This window comes from Adiantum capillus-veneris, unplaced genomic scaffold (assembly GCF_014529385.1).
Source record: "Adiantum capillus-veneris isolate H3 unplaced genomic scaffold, ASM1452938v2 Hic_scaffold_764, whole genome shotgun sequence".
NCBI lineage: Eukaryota > Viridiplantae > Streptophyta > Polypodiopsida > Polypodiales > Pteridaceae > Adiantum > Adiantum capillus-veneris.
The window spans coordinates 22177-39575 of NW_028221759.1; the positions used below are offsets into that span (position 1 = coordinate 22177).

General features: G+C 41.1%; 1 pseudogene; it reads left to right on the forward strand.

Moving 5' to 3' along the window:
* Window positions 1–7269: 7269 nt before the first annotated feature.
* Window positions 7270–8694, forward strand: LOC147416608 (brassinosteroid LRR receptor kinase BRL1-like; annotated as a pseudogene).
* The last annotated feature ends 8705 nt before the right edge of the window (window positions 8695–17399 follow it).

Here is a 17399-nt window from a genome sequence, read left to right on the forward strand (position 1 = left end):
AATTATGTCAATCTCACTGGCATTCCATGCACACAGAGGTGTAATCCCTTGGCGACATTGACAGCCCTACAGATTGAGCTGATACCAGAATTGCCTTGTACAATCGGGCATGGATACATCACAATTTGTCGTTGTCGTACGTAAATTATGAGCTTATATCCTCACATTGTCGAATGTCTAGAACTGTGCGCCAATGTTGTTGATTTGAAGTCAATGGCAGGATCTTGGCACGGGTAGAAGCCTTGCTTCTCATAAATGCTGTCAAAGCACATTGCTTTGTACAATAGGCAGTCTTTGCCAACTTAAAAGTTAAAATGTAGAAAAACAAGAAAACTCAAAATTGTCTAACCTGGTTGCCTTACGGTGGCTAGTTGTCTTGAGTTTTTGAAATAAAAACTCGCTTAAATTTGGCTCATAGCCATATTTTCTGCTTGAGTGAGTTAGCATTTGTATCATATACACCCTCATGTGATTTGCAAACCTGCAGACGTCTTGGCAAGTTTCCCTAAGTTTGTATGCTTTTAGCATATTCCAAACTTTGGAAACCGCTATGCCAAATGCCAAAAGGGAAGCCTTGCTTCACATAAGTACTCATACAGTGCTGGTGCTCATAGCTACATATACTCTTGCTCACAGGCAGATGTCATAGCAAAAAAAAAAGTCGACCTTGTCGAGCATTCATAGAAAATCGGCCTTGCCGAAGTGTACATCTTATTGAAAATCCATAGATTACCTATACTGAAAGAGATTGATGAAGAAGGGTAGCTATCAGATTTCATCAGCCAAAAAAACCTCTGCCTGTCAAGTTGCATGATAAAAACTTCTGCAAGATTAGTTCCAAATTGTAAACTATAACTTGCTTATCGATGTACTTGATCAACCTGTGAGACGGTCATGCTCTTTGCCGACTGTACTGGAATCTGTCTCACTCATAGCGATGGATTCCAACAGGCATCCAAACCCATATGACTCATAGCCATAGATTTCAATAGGCATCCAAACCCCTTGGTTTGATGCATACCAACATTAATGGAAAGACCATCCATATACACTCACAAAGTGCCCACAAGTTCGTATGCTTATAGCATATCACAAACTTGGCAAGCCACTATGGGAGATACATAAAATGCAAGTCTTGAGTAATTTTCCCTTCGCGGGATAGCACAAAGAGGACATATCAAACGAGATATGGACCAACAAAATCTATGGTCCAATCAACTTATGACCTTTTCGTAACTTAATGAAAGCCTTGCTTGCCTTAAATGTTGTGCAAACTGAAAAAGAACAAGCATCTTGGCATGTATAACCCCAATTTTGCCCGATGTTGACAAGCACAAGTAGCTTTGCTTGGAAAAGAAGCACAAGACTTTGCTTCACCATTGATGCAAAACTTGCTCGCCGGAAAGGAAAGAGCACCAATACCCTTGATCAAGCTACGATACTTACCAAAAACATGAGGAGGAAGAAGGTTGATTTTCAACAAATGCAAAAATTGTAGCACCTTGCTTTGCCGATGCATGTTCAACCCATGGGATCGATGTTCCTCTGATCGGCTTGTGCTCGACGGACTTCTAAGTGATGATGCCACGCCAAAGAGGAAGGAGAGGAGGGGGGGGGGGGGGGGGGGGGGGGGGGGGGGGGCGACTGTGGGCACCCTCCCTAGGACTTACAAAATGCCATAAGGCCAAAGGCCTTGGGTGACCACAAGTGAAAAAAGTAGGCATTCATGGATAACTTCATCGTGGGCTGCTGACTGTGCAAGGGAGGCAAGAGACAACAAACACATTGTGATTATCCTCAGCCTACGGCATTAAATCAAAAAATCCTCCCCAACCCTGGGCAAACACGCAAAACTCCTCTGTGTTTGATTCGGTGAAGGTCGCCTGCACAAGGTTCCTCTCCTAAGCCCCTCTGCACGCCGTGTTTTGGCCTTGGGGGCGGGCAGGGGGGGGGGGGGGGGGGGACTGTGGGCACCTCCCTCGTACTTAAAAATGCCATAAGGCCAAAGGCCTTGGGTGTCCACAAGTGAAAAAAGAAGGCATCCATGGCTAACTTCATCGTGGGCTGCTGACTGTGCAAGGGAGGCAAGAGACAACAAACACATTGTGATTATCCTCAGCCTACGACACTAAATCAAAAAATCCTCCCCAGCCGTGGGTAAACATGCAAAACTCCTCTGCGTTTGATTTGGTGAAGGTCGCCTGCACAAGGTTCCTCTCCTAAGCCCCTCTGCATGCTGTGTTTTGGCCTTGTCGTCCCTGACTAAGCACCCTTCCCCACTATTGCATGCAATTGCATGAGAAACTTGAGGACCACAACCTTCCTCCCCCCCAAAAAAATTGAGGCTCTTGATACCAGTATAAGACCTAGGAGACTGAGATGCCGGATCCACCACCCTACCACCATATATATAGGTTGGCTCATAGCCCTAGCCATAATTTGGATCCCCAGTCCACACTGGCCTAGTCCGACCCTGTGGTTCAGGTCCTTGACCCCCTAGGTTGAGCCTTGCTCCTTAGGATCCTTGTCCTGACATCATCTCTATGCAATGTGCAAACACCTCCAAGGCTAGGCTCTTCATAAGAGCATCTACAAGGTTGTCATCCATATGGACCTTGACAAATTCAATGTGCTTGCGATCCATCCAATACATCTCATATCAAGTGATTCCTAACCTCTATGTGCTTTGACATTAACACGGGGTTCCTAGCTAATGCCATAACACTCTCATTATTGCAATGCAACATTGGAGTCTGATGACCGCCAAGATCTCCCACTAGGCTGAGATAACCATATGGCTTCCTTACTAGAATTAGAAGCAAATTGCTAGTGCTTCCTGCTAGGGTTCGTTACATATCTGCTTACGAGTCCCAATGTATACACAATTTCAGGTCTAGTTGCCACCATGGCATACATAAGACTACTCACTACTGAAGAATATGGAACCTATGCCATTTTTTCTTTCTCAACATTAGATTTATGAGAATCATCCTTGCTAAGTCTTTTATATGCTAGGCTCTTCATAAGAGCATCTACAAGGTTGTCATCCATATGGACCTTGACAAATTCAATGTGCTTGCGATCCATCCAAGACATCTCGTATCAAGTGATTCCTAACCTCTATGTGCTTTGACATTAACACGGGGTTCCTAGCTAATGCCATAACACTCTCATTATTGCAATGCAACATTGGAGTCTGATGACCGCCAAGATCTCCCACTAGGCTGAGATAACCATATGGCTTCCTTACTAGCATTAGAAGCAAATTGCTAGTGCTTCCTGCTAGGGTTCGTTACATATCTGCTTACGAGTCCCAATGTATACACAATTTCAGGTCTAGTTGCCACCATGGCATACATAAGACTACTCACTACTGAAGAATATGGAACCCATGCCATTTTTGCTTTCTCAACATTAGATTTACGAGAATCATCCTTGCTAAGTATTTTATATGCTAGGCTCTTCATAAGAGCATCTACAAGGTTGTCATCCATATGGACCTTGACAAATTCAATGTGCTTGCGATCCATCCAATACATCTCGTATCAAGTGATTCCTAACCTCTATGTGCTTTGACATTAACACGGGGTTCCTAGCTAATGCCATAACACTCTCATTATTGCAATGCAACATTGGAGTCTGATGACCGCCAAGATCTCCCACTAGGCTGAGATAACCATATGGCTTCCTTACTAGCATTAGAAGCAAATTGCTAGTGCTTCCTGCTAGGGTTCGTAACATATCTGCTTACGAGTCCCAATGTATACACAATTTCAAGTCTAGTTGCCACCATGGCATACATAAGACTACTCACTACTGAAGAATATGGAACCTATGCCATTTTTGCTTTCTCAACATTAGATTTACGAGAATCATCCTTGCTAAGTCTTTTATATGCCTACATTAGGGTACTCAATGAATCCCTCCCTTTGCATATTAAAACATTTCCAAAACCTTTTAGATATACATCTCTTGAGACAAAACGATTCCACTTTGATTCCACTTTGTAGCCTTCAACCTGCATATTACACTGTTGCAAGACCTTGTGGATGTTTGTCTCTTGAGACAACTCAAGGATTTCACACTATCCTTCTCTCTTGATATGCATACTAAGAAAGTGATTTGCATCTCCCAAATCATTCATGGAAAATTGCATGCTAAATGAATTCTTTAGGGTAGCAATCTTGTCCTTAAACTTCCCCGCAATAATCATATCATTGACATGCAAAATCAAGATGATTAGCGAGCCATCGTTCAACTTCCATGTATACAAGCAGTGATATTTCTTGGCTCCTCACATAGCCTTGGGACTACATGTACTTATGAAACTTTTGGTACCATTGCCTTGCTTTAGGCCATACAATGCCTTTTTTTTTTCCAAGAAAAGAGATCCTTCCATTAGTTAATGGAAATAAATCCCCAAAGGTTACAAACCACCTCTACGAGACAAGGCTACAACAGAAACATGGGAGAATCTCCCAGTGAGAAAAAGATATGTACAATGAGGGCTAAATCATGAGATAAGAGGAGGAAAAAGCCACACTGGTGGCTAGTAGTGCCATCTAGGCACACCTTGAAGCATGGTGAAGAAAGGCCGTGGGAGCCATAGTCGCAAGAAATTGGATGGGTTGAATCGTGTGGATTGAGGGTCACGGGGTCAGAGTGAAAGTAAGCAAGTAGCTATCCCAACATAAGATCAGGGGACTAATTGGCAAAGTTGAAAGCACAAGAGGCTATGGTTTAGTGAGTATATGGATGACAATTTCACAAGAAGATTTAGAAATTTTCTCATGTAGGAAAACAGAGTCTTTCTCATTGTTTTTCATACAATGCATAACATCATGAGCTTCTGCTCGAGAGGCACCGGATACCTAGCTAGGTACGATTGGGGGTAGGGGACCGCCGGCCATGATGTTATGCATTGTATGAAAAACAATGAGAAAGGCTCCGTTTTCCTACATGAGAAAATTTCTAAATCTTCTTGTGTATATGAGAGCCGATCGGGAGATAAGTAACTCAAAAGAGACCTTGAGTTGCCGGTGATCGACATCTTTTGCAAGCAAAAAGGATATACCTAGCTGGTTGCTGGTATAGAATGCGCTACTTCACCAAGTCTCCACACCATAAGAGCCACCCCATCAAGTACTTTCATTATGATCCAAATGACAAAAGCTACCAAGCTCCTCCCTGCCCCAAAGCGACGTCAATTATTGAAAATGCGGACGTATTGCTTCAAGTTTGTAGAAAAAATCTCAAAATGTAGTAGAGAAAGGCAATCGGCCTCTAGACAAATATTTCAATACATGCAACATCCAACAGCTCAATGCAATCATAGTAGCAGCAACCTAAAGGGAAAGAGAAAATCAATAAAAAATGTACCATCTCCAAGCTTTGGTCAAGAAAAGGGAGAAGCAATAGAAGATGTACCATCTAGAGGAGATAAGGGCCAAGATCTAACACCTACGAACATTTTGGCCAGATCAAAGAAGTCTTCCTTTGTCTCCACATGAAGCGAGGCGTGTGGCCTAACTTATGAGAGAAGTTTGGTGGGGCATCATATGTAATTTGCTGTTCTATTAAATGCAAGCTAGGTGCGATGAAGCTCGGGAAGATCCCTTCTACCCAACCTCTATGCGGTGTCTAGTAGGGAGAATGAGATACACTTTTGGATTGAGTTGTACCACCAACACAACATGGACATTGACAACTCACATCCTTTATTAAAGGCTATATTGAAGCTTGAAGAATATGATGAGTCTAATTCGCCGGAGGGCTCGACGGAGAAGATATTGGAAAGGCTTACATAGGATATAGAATCAAGGAAGGAAGATGCCCAAGACAGAGACCAAGTCAGACAACGCCCAGAGGTCAACAATCTATAGGTAGCCACATACCATATATACAATATAGGAATGTCAAGCGAAGGATCCCCAACCTCAACATATTGCAATGCAGGGACACAACTAATTAGCATTAACGGAACCTTGACATCGACATTGTCTTTCAAAGACCATCCACACTTCATGTATAATCTCAAATTTAACAAACCTCGCTGCAATGCCATCTGTTTCATCAGGCACTCACATACTTCATTGTTAAGAAGAAAATCCGTTTAAGTAAAACCTTCCCCTCATACAAGTAAAACCTTAAAGAATCAGGCTTGGATCAAGACACTACGTTTGGATCGTTGGATAATAATTGGTAATTAGTGCCATATGACAAAGATAATGATTGCGTGTTTTTTTTTTGCTTTTCTAATTATATAGGCCTAGCCAAACTATATAGATACAAAGCGTAATTGCAAAAGCCTGCTCTGGTCTACCTTGGTGTAGTTGGATTTCTTCCTGAATAACGCCCATTCTTTCTCCATTCAGGTCCTATTTTAACTCCCTCTGACACCTCAGCTTGGCCAACAACAAGCACAAGAAAATTTAGAAATTTTCTCATGTAGGAAAACCGAGTCTTTCTCATTGTTTTTCATACAATGCATAACATCATGAGCTTCTTCTCGAGAGGCACCGCATACCTAGCTAGGTAGATTGGGGGTAGGGGACCGCCGGCCCCCCCACCGGGCCGGCGGTCCCCTACCCCCAATCGTACCTAGCTAGGTATGCGGCGCCTCCCTCACAGAAGCTCATGATGTTGAGGTAAGTCACAATGTGGTTCTTGTGAAGCCTCTCCGCGATCCTCCTAGCAGTTTTTGTCATCCAATTCTGCAACCTACGGAAATTTGCGACTCACTTTCCATGCCTTCACAGGCCCACTCCCCACAATGGCGATCATGAACTTGAACACTTTGAAGGAGATATTACAGCAGCCCATGCTAATTACAGCAAGCTCAATGCGCTCGACCTCAGCTTCAATATTCATTTGCATGGTGAGATATGTTTGAGGTCTCTCGAACATTGAGATCTTGTCAATATTAATGTGGTGCAATGATTTCTCACTATACCTTTGTGATTTTTTACCTTCTGAGCTCTCCAATCACATTGAAATGCAATGGCTCCTACCTTCCAACAACCAGAGCACAAGGAGCATCCCTGCGTTCACAGGGAGCATGCATTTATAATTGACAATGCCAGAAATGGCCAGCAACAGCCTCGAAGAGGCCCTACACCTGTCGAGATTATAGATAACACCAAATTTTTGTGGGTTGATCTCAACAACAATACCTTGAATGGACCCATTCCTCTCGGGATTGGGCACCATCACAAGAAGTTTTGAACAAATTCTCACAATGTTTCCCACATTAAGACTTACCTCAAAATCATGAGCTCCTTTGTGGTTCTAATTGATGTGTCCAACAACTACTTCATTACCTAGTCCCTTCAACGGGGCAGCTCAACATTACTTCTTCAGCAGGTTTTGAACACAATCAAGGTCCATTTAGTGAACCCCTACTACCTTGTGTCAATGTGTCACAAGATAATATGCCATTTGAGAGATGCATCCGTGGTGGTGCAGATGGAGTATGCATCAATCATAATCACTTTGTTGTGCTACCATGGGCCAACATCATTGTCATGGGGATCCTCATAGCTCTTGCACTCATTTGTATGTTAATAGGTTGGGGTGTCATGTAGAGGGCTAAGAAGGGATGGTATATACTGATGATGTGTTGAATAATCTTCACCTTGAGGGCTTAAAAGGGACAACTAGATCTTGATCTGTGCTCAACAATCTTTATTTGGCATCATGCCATGGAAACAACAACCAAAACGTAGGGGGGAGAGGGACTACCTTTGAGAGGCCTCTTAGAAATCTTGATTTTGCACAACTTATAGAGGCAACAAACGTTTTTTAAAGCTAGGGGGGCCTCATTGGCATAGGGGGCTTCAATGGCAAGGTTTACAAAGCTGAGTTAAAAGATTGCTATGCAGTTTCCATAAAGAAGCTATTGTAATTCACCTATTATGGAGACAAAGAGTTCACAACACAGATGGAGACTCTGGGAAAGATTTCGCATAGAAACCTGGTGCCCGTGTTAGGCTAGTGCATGTTCTACAAAGAGAGATTGTTAGTGAATGAGTACATGGAAGCTGGAAGCCTAGATGATAGGCCGCATGGAGGTGAGGGGATAAAATAGAGGCTGACATTGCAACACCTGAAGGAAATTTCATGCGGGGCAGCTTAAGGGCTACGCTTGCTACATCAATAGCAGCTGCCCCATATAATCCAAAGGGACATAAAGTCAAGCAACGTGTTTCTTGATACAAATCTTGATACCAAAGTGTCTGGCTTTGCCATGTCAAGTCTAATAAGTGCATTCGGTAGTCACTTCAGTGAGGACACTAGTAGGGGCACCTCGCTATGTTCCCACTGGACACTCACTTGAGTGTGAGCACAATGGTAAGGCCATCTAGCTACATGCCTCTAAAGTACTGCCAAATCTTTGGTTGCACTTGCAAAGGCGAAATCTACTCATTTATTGTGACCTTGCTAGAGCTCCTCACTAAGAAACCTTTAAACAAAGAATTATTTGAAGAACAAATCTAATAGGTCGTGTTTGTGAATGAAAGGCGTATGTTCGAGGCACAAAATCCATGTCTTGTGCAAGCATATCATGGGAACAATCAATGTAAGTTCATGCAACACTTTTAGATCGCATGAGATTGTGTTCAAGACATTCCTTCCAAGTGACCCACAATGTGATCGGTGTTCTCTATGCTCAAGGGAGATACCGTTACAATGTGATGATCATGGAGGTGGCAACCATGCAAGAATTCAAATATACATCTAGCTTGTTGGTGCTTAATTGTCAAATTAAGTGCATGATGGTGATGAGCACTTCTACTTGGTGGTTGTAGAAACTTAAGCAACAATATTTGGTTCAACAAGATGTCACATACGTTTTTATGAAGCATAATTTTTTATTTGGTTTTCAAGCCACTAGCTGGCTAATATGCTCTACCCATGCAAGCACTTGCAAAATAGAGATCAAAACTCATTACCATTCTTTTGCCAAAGACTTTGCTTTCTAATGGATCCTAGTAGTAGCACATTGAATTATACATGCTTTCAACATGATACCTAGTTTGGAACCCCATAAATTCCAATAGTGAACATTAAACAAATATTATTTTCTCATCGGCCTTTATTCATTCAAACATCAACTAATGTGTTGCTTTATCATCTCACCAATCTTTGGTTTCATTGTACACCTTGAATAGTTTTGTGAGAAAGAAACCTCAAGCTCACTGCAAATCTTTCTGGTAAAGCCATCTTATATTGACGTACCCTTTTCATTAGAAAGCCTCGTGATTTTATCACTTGTTTTAAAGGAAAAGAGCAGGATAATAAGTCACGTGCAGCTGTATAAAGGAAATAACCCGCCGCCATTTTTGTAAAGCAAAGAAGCCGGCACCGTTGAAAACTGTAGTCATCCTCAGTGCACATGAGGAACTACATGCAACGTGGTGGGCAACCTACATTCGGCAGTTCTTTTAAGGTCGTGGCAACCAACACTTTGTTGTGCAGACAGGAGCATGATGAGTTGGTACGTGGAAGCTAACGTCTCATCGCGCAGACAGGAGTGTGAGGTGGTTTACACACCTTGCGTAAGCAAGCAATGCAGAAAGGTAGGCTTTGTTGCACGGCAATAGGTAGAGTGTTAGGTGTTTTACTTGCTTTCTTGGGTTTGTTTCATTGGGTGTGCTGCGTTGTGAATAATACTCACAGTAGGAGCAGCCACTTGAGGTGTTTCATGCAAGGGTCCCCAAAAAAAGCAGGCGCCGGAACCACAATGCTTTAGAAGGTATATTTTTTTTTTGGAAAATGAATCATTGTCTGCCCTATTTGAGTTTCATGTTTGCAAAATTTGCGAAGCGAGAGGTGGTCGCGTTGTTTTGCGTTCATGAGGGTGAAATGTTGTAGGTCATTGGTGAGGATGAAGAAAGCTCCACGTTTAGTTGGTGATAACAGCGACGAATCCGTTTCTTAGGTCTGTAGGGGTAGATCTAGGAAGATTGAGGAAGTATCACCATCTCGTTTGGGGGTGCGGACGTAGACACTAGCCTTCTCCTTGTGTTCAAAGAGTTCCTGGAGAAAGAGACTATTGTTGGAATGTGTTCCAGCGAGCGTGGCAAAACGATGTTCCACCTGCACTTGGTTGTACATACTCATGTCCACATCTATAATAGAGGTCAACGAAAAGGTAAAAATGTACTTGGGATGGGATAGAGAATCACATGTAGGTGCCACCATTCTTTGTAGGGCACTAAAACAAAAGAACATGCACACATTTCACGGAATGATTGGGTATTTCTTAAAAGACATAGTCAAAGAGCATTTTCAAAATGTTGGCCATAACGTATCTGCTGACGACATTAATAAAGGGATCAAGCTTTACACGCTCCATGGGGCAGATGATCTTGAGAATAGAGTTTTCTTGACGCACACGAATGTGTTTGATAGGACACTTATGTATTGGAAATACCCTCTTAGCAATGACTTTCTTGGAACTTTGCACCGCATGATTAAGAGCGGTAAGTACTATCTATCGTCCACTTGGATAATTCCGTACCGAGGGCGTGGAATGGAGCAACGAAAAAGTGTTGTTGTATGGCAGTGCATGACATTTTCGAGCACAGTTACGTACAATGGTCTACTCAATGTTTTCATGCTGCAAGGTGCCACTCACCCCATCTGAATTGGTTCTTGAACATGTAGCAAAATAATGAAAGGTATATTGTTAACTTCTTGCATGTACTGTGATGACCTAATTGTTGGTGTTATTATTTATCCATATGAACTGCACAGAACAGGGGGAGAATACAATAGTGAAGGAAGTGGTGAATATATCCGATATCAACGACGACGACCTTGACACTGGCATTGGAAGTGATTATATATCCCTGTTCAAGAGAACTAAAACTGACATCATTGCTTGCTATGTATGTTGCTATAATTTTCTCCTAAGGCGTTTGTTTCGTATGTTGATGACTTTGTGTTGGCTTTGATCGCTCTCGCAAGCGTGCACAATGGAGGCAATGGAGCATGCTCTGGAAGCTGATGGAACTGAGATTTATCATAGTCGACAGGATAGTATAGGCGATGCAACATTGCAAATATTAGATGATTTGTTGATGCAAATTTGGCAACAGCTCCGTGGTGGCAATGCATTTGACAATGACACTCTGCGTGCTTGCAGAATCAAATGCACACAGAGTGTGAATGACATGTAGGATGTTCAACTTAACGTTGTTGATGTTCAGGTTGCAGAGTTGCAACAACAAATAAACTCTTTGGCTAGGGAGACTGTTTCTTTCAATACACAGTTGAATCGCTTGAACGCATTTGTTGTCAGGCTAGGAAACATAGCGTCAAGCAATTTCCATTTGTAACCACTAGAGTAGTTATTACAACAATGAAAAAATTGTGACTATCTTTTTTGCTATCTTCTCATAGTTATTACGAGAAATTGTTATTGTTTAGCTTTTGAATAAAAGTAAATTCCAGTCTTCATATTAGCTTTTCTTATAAAGTAGGTTCTTCTCTATTCGTTTCAAGAAAATAAAACCGCCTACTTCTACAACCTAAATATTAAAATCAATGGAAACTATGTTCCACCCAAATATTGAACTCAATGGAAACTATGTCCCATTGAAAATCACGTGCATTGCACACAAAAAGAAACATCAATCCCATCTCAAGCTGAAACATAAGCCAAACAATAAACATGCATACATAGACCTACTACTTTGATTATATATGTTTGAATCCTTTTGTATAAAATGAAATCCCATGCATCAGGATGCTCATGGTTTTTCCCTCCTTGCTTGTATTAGCATCATCCATAACCCTCTATGTTGAAGCAAAGACACACAAGCCAAGAGGTTTGGAAATCTTTGTTCTACAAGATCCTATTTTGTTCTACATTTCTTACACACTTGATCGTTGGAAGAACAAGTGTTCCATCCCATTTTAAAAGTTAGTACCACTAATAATTTAGTGCTATTATTGCGAAAAGAAGGATGAATATCTTTTTGACTATTGTCATAACAATCCTATCAATAAGTGTAAGTCTACTATCAACATGGTGTGAGTAATTCCATCATGTTCAATTGATAGTCAGCCAACCATACCCCCCCCCCCCCCCCCCCCCCCCCCCCCCACACCACCCATCCCAGAACACACACACACACACACACACAGTACACATACATACATACATATACATATATATATATATATACATATATATATATATATATATATATATATATATATATATATATATATATATATATATATATATAGAGAGAGAGAGAGAGAGAGAGAGAGAGATTTTTACCATTTGATACACTTATCACACACACACACACACACACACACACACACACACACACACACACACACATATATATATATATATACATACATATATATATATATATATGTATATATATATATATATATATATATATATGTATATATATATATATATGTATATATATATATAGAGAGAGATATTAATTGATTTACCATTTGATACACTTATCACACTGGTGGATGAACGTTGTAGCTGAAGTGTTCGACCAATATGTTTTCCTCTATAAACAAAGGACAATAGCACAAACTTCAAGAATCAAACAATCTTACTGTAATTTATTTATTTTATCAACATCAAAAGTTGTATTTTGAGAAGCAATAGGCCCTCCAGCACTAGAGAAGCATAAGTCTCCTCCAACATTAGAGGGGATCAAACAACGATGGAAGGACACGTTCCCTATAGTATTATTAACAAAGTAGAGAAATGTAGCAAATCTTCTCCGTAGAGTATATGGTTTTTTTAAAATGGACACAAGAATATCTATGCAAAAAATGCAACTCTCTGCATTTTTAAACAATATAGTGTATAACTTCTTCTCCTTCACACATAAAGCAACTCTAAATTTCAATCATGTGGTGAGGTCGTAGAGTTCTTGGCAAAATGTTTGACGAGAGATGCCACAAAACTGACATGTGATAAGTTAAATCAAGGCTTTGATAGAAAATCTATGATTGTGTTGAAAATCAACAAAACTAAAAATAAACTTATAACACTATATTGGTAAAAAAAACAACTTCAAGCCTATTCTTCAAAGAGCTTCCATATTCATGTGTTCTGTCATTGATGCTAACTTTCATGCACTGATCAAGTAGGTAGCCATAGAGCTTGGCTGCATTGAGCTTGACTCCAAAATTTTTCTTCCTAATGTCACCATCACAAACCAAATCTTGTGTCTCCGTGGTCGCGATCAACGTTCTTGTATAAAACACAACAAGCTGTTTCAACAAGAGTCTCTTCCTTGTAGAAGACTTGGCATAGGTTGGGCGACACAAGTCCAAAACCACCCTGCGTCGTTGATTGTTTGCATTACCCCAGAGAGCATAATTGAGTTGAAAGGTACAAATAGAAATGTTGAGGCACATGTAGAGACTAAAGCCAAGATAGAAGAGATTGTGCACAATCACAAAAGCCTAGAGGAGGAAGAGTTCATGGTGTAGCTTCAAACCAGAAGATTTAATCCATTGCAGCTCAAGAATCACAATAGTATGGTAGGCTAAGATGCCAAACAGCATAGGCATAGGGCCGTCTACTCTAAGGAGCCCTTTGTAGGAGGAGTATTGGTTAGGTTCACACATGCATAGTCCAAAAACCTGAAGAAATTCCAAAAAATAGCCTCATCAATAGAGTGCTAGAGCAACAACATGGCCATAACCAAGATTCACTATGCACAATGTGATTGAATTCTAGCTATACTATATGCAATCCAAATTAGCTCTCTATTGTACAAAGGTATAGATTTATCATAAACTTCCAAACCAAGAGGGGAATTACACAGACACAATAGTCAAGAAATGAGAGGAAGATGAGACAGGGTTGCCATGACACAGACTTATATCGTGAGCTTTCAAAAATTTCCCCTATGTTTTAGAACACCCAAAATTTTGGTCTCTTTGTCTCACCTACCTAGCAACATTTCGAGGGGCTATGTGCCTGCTACAAACGGGAGCGCGGAGAGCCTTGCAGAATACCAAAACTAGATACTATAGACGATGAAACACACAAATTTGCATACCTGGAAACCATCCTTGCACACGAGCAGAAAGAGACAGAGAGGGAGATAGAGCGAGAGAGCACGCGCAGGCGCACCTCCTAAAGCGGAGTGCTACGCCTGGCACGGCGAGAGAGAAGAGAAGAGAGGGGAGAAGAAGTACACAGACACTGGGTGCAATCTCCCCCCGTGCAAGAGTGACCATTTCCCTCTTGCACGTATTTCATTTATAGATTTCTTGAATGGTCAAAATGAGTACAGACTAGCCGGCCGGTCATAGATGGCCAAAGCTCATAAAAGAGCACTTGAATAGATATACATAAAATATAATTTCCTTTTGCAATAGCCTAGCTCGGTCAAGCCTTTTCCACCTGTCAGCTGCAATAAATAGTAAAATGTCAATTCCATAACATACCTCTCCGTTGGAAAGCAACTATCCTCAGTTGCAAAGATAAAAATCTGCAGACAATACTTGTCAAAAACAGTGATTAGTATGTTCTGTCAAAAAAAAAAGTATGAAACTAAACAACATTAGCTTATGCCTGCCGTCATCCACATACTACCTATTCTAGTGTCCCATACCACTAGAATAAGCAGTATATGTCAGACCCTGATGAATCAGGATATCATTGGTCACACTCATCATTGTATAAATCAATTCTCATCAATCTCAAGTTTACTTCCATAAAGACTATCGCGACCGAAAATCATCATATTCAAATCCAATTCCAAACCCAAATCCAAAATATCTTTCATTTTCTATACCCGGGTAACAAAATCATACCAGTTACAATGGTGGCCAGTCAGTGTAGCATGATTTTGTGATCGGTGTTGCCTAAATCGGTGAATCTACACCAATAAGACGTGCTGTCTAAATCGACGAATCTGCACTAATGCTGCCTAAATCAGTGGATCTGCATTTACAATTGTGAATTTGCAAGTTGTCAGTGTGCTGCCTAAATCGGCGGATCTGCACAGATAACTGGTGTTGCGTAAATCGGCGAATCTACACCACGGTGAGCATTTACACACTACCTAAATCGGTGGATCTGCACCAGGATGAGTATCTACACACTGCCTAAATCGGCGAATCTGTGTGGTTGTGACCAATTGACTAGGCTAGGCATATAACATTTATCACCTGTGTGAGACAAATTTGGAGGATACTTACAAACTGTTGTTCACTGTCCTAGAGTACCTTAGCTCACATGAGTAGCTGTATAGCTTAATGAGAAATGATCATAATGAAAAATCCTTTAAATTAATGAGAAATAAAATCCGAAGCAGTGTGTGCGTGCATAGAGAGCTTATAATTGAAAGAGTGACCATTCGGATTAGGGGGTCGCACAAAAATAGAATGCTCGTACAAGCTGGAGACGGTTGTAACTGTGTTGTTCTCTTTTGGAATGGGGGTGGTAGACACATCCAGAGTTGTAGACAAGAGAGTTAGCATAGTTAACAACGTAATGTTACGTACCTGGAGGCGGTTTGAAGAAGTGACTAGTATCCAAATCGTCAAATGCTTAAACAAGTTCTTGAAAATAAAGGGCAACAGCAAAATTCATCATTTGAGTAATGTCATGCAAGGTAGAACAAACCAAAGTACAGATGCCATAAAGTTCAAGTCGTACAGATGGGTGTCATATATCGGTGAGGTGGACTGTATATGTGAGTAAGTTTTTATTTATTTATTTATTTTTTAAGTTATATATATATAATATACCACTGCTACAAACGGGAGATTGCACCCAGTGTCTGTGTACTTCTTCTCCCCTCTCTTCTCTTCTCTCTCGCCGTGCCAGGCGTAGCACTCCACTCTAGGAGGTGCGCCTGCGCGTGCTCTCTCGCTCTATCTCCCTCTCTGTCTCTTTCTTCTGTGATACCACTGTTACAAATGGGAGCGCGGAGAGCCCTGCAAAATACCAAAACTAGATACTATAGACGATGAAAGACACAAATCTGCATACCTGGAAACCATCCTTGCACACGAGCAGAAAGAGACAGAGAGGGAGATAGAGCGAGAGAGCACGCGCAGGTGCACCTCCTAAAGCGGAGTGCTACGCCTGGCACGGCGGGAGAGAAGAGAAGAGAGGGGAGAATAAGTACACAGACACTGGGTGCAATCTCCCCCCGTGCAAGAGTGACCATTTCCCTCTTGCACGTATTTCATTTATAGATTTCTTGAATGGTCAAAATGAGTACAGACTAGCCGGCCGGTCATAGATGGCCAAAGCTCATAAAAGAGCACTTGAATAAATATACATAAAATATAATTTCCTTTTGCAGTAGCCTAGCTCGGTCAAGCCTTTTCCACCTGTCAACTGCAATAAATAGTAAAATGTCAATTCCATAACAGTGCCTCCATCACAAAACTCTTGGGCCTAAGCTCTAAAACCACTTTGTAAGGACCTCGCAGCTATGGTGGGTGGAGTTGTAGGGTAGTCATGGCAAGGGAGAGCAACAATTGAAAACAAGAGAGAGAGAGAGAGAGAGAGAGAGAGAGAGAGAGAGAGAGAGAGAGAGAGAGAGAGAGAGAGAGAGAGAGAGAGAGAGAGAGAGACCAAAAACTTGACAAGCTCGACACACAACAAAATAACGCTTTGTATATATTGATTAATTCAATAGCCTTTACAATATATAGGAAAATTAGCCATGCACACTCCATGCAAATTGGAGGTATTTTTGCATGCCATAAGGGTGTTTTTCCACAGGAACCAAATGGGCTTGAAAACCCAACAATGTAGAAGTTCAAGGAGAGAATCCATGAAAGTTTTAATCTCCTACCTCGTCTCATTGATCCCTCTCAACCACACACACACACACATAAAAATATGTATTCTCCCACCATTCCTGCTACACACACCACTCTCAAAAAGTATATACAGACATGGAGTTAACATGGAAATACGTAGGCTCACAATGCACACACCCGAATTGCTCTCTCTCTCTCTCACACACACACACACACACACACACACACATGCACACTCTTGGAAGGAGTGAACATGGAATGCATAGAAAGAGAGAGTAGGCATGCTCAAGCATAGGTGAATGCAAGAAACACACAGATAAGCATAGTTAGTATGTAGGAAAGAGATTAGTTGTGCAAAAGAAGGACAAGGACACCATAGCCAAGCTCCAAGCTTACTTCTATTTCAAAAAAGTGAGTTCACATTTTACAAAGTGTTTCTATATCCATAAGCATTGTTTGAGTGCCCAAAACTAATGAGCACACTAATTGATTCGTTAATTACTTAGGATGCAATAATTTAATTTCTCTTAAAACCTATAAATTAAAAAAAAAAAGTAAAACTCACAATAGTGAGTGGTATTGTATTGATCAAACAATTTTTTTAAATA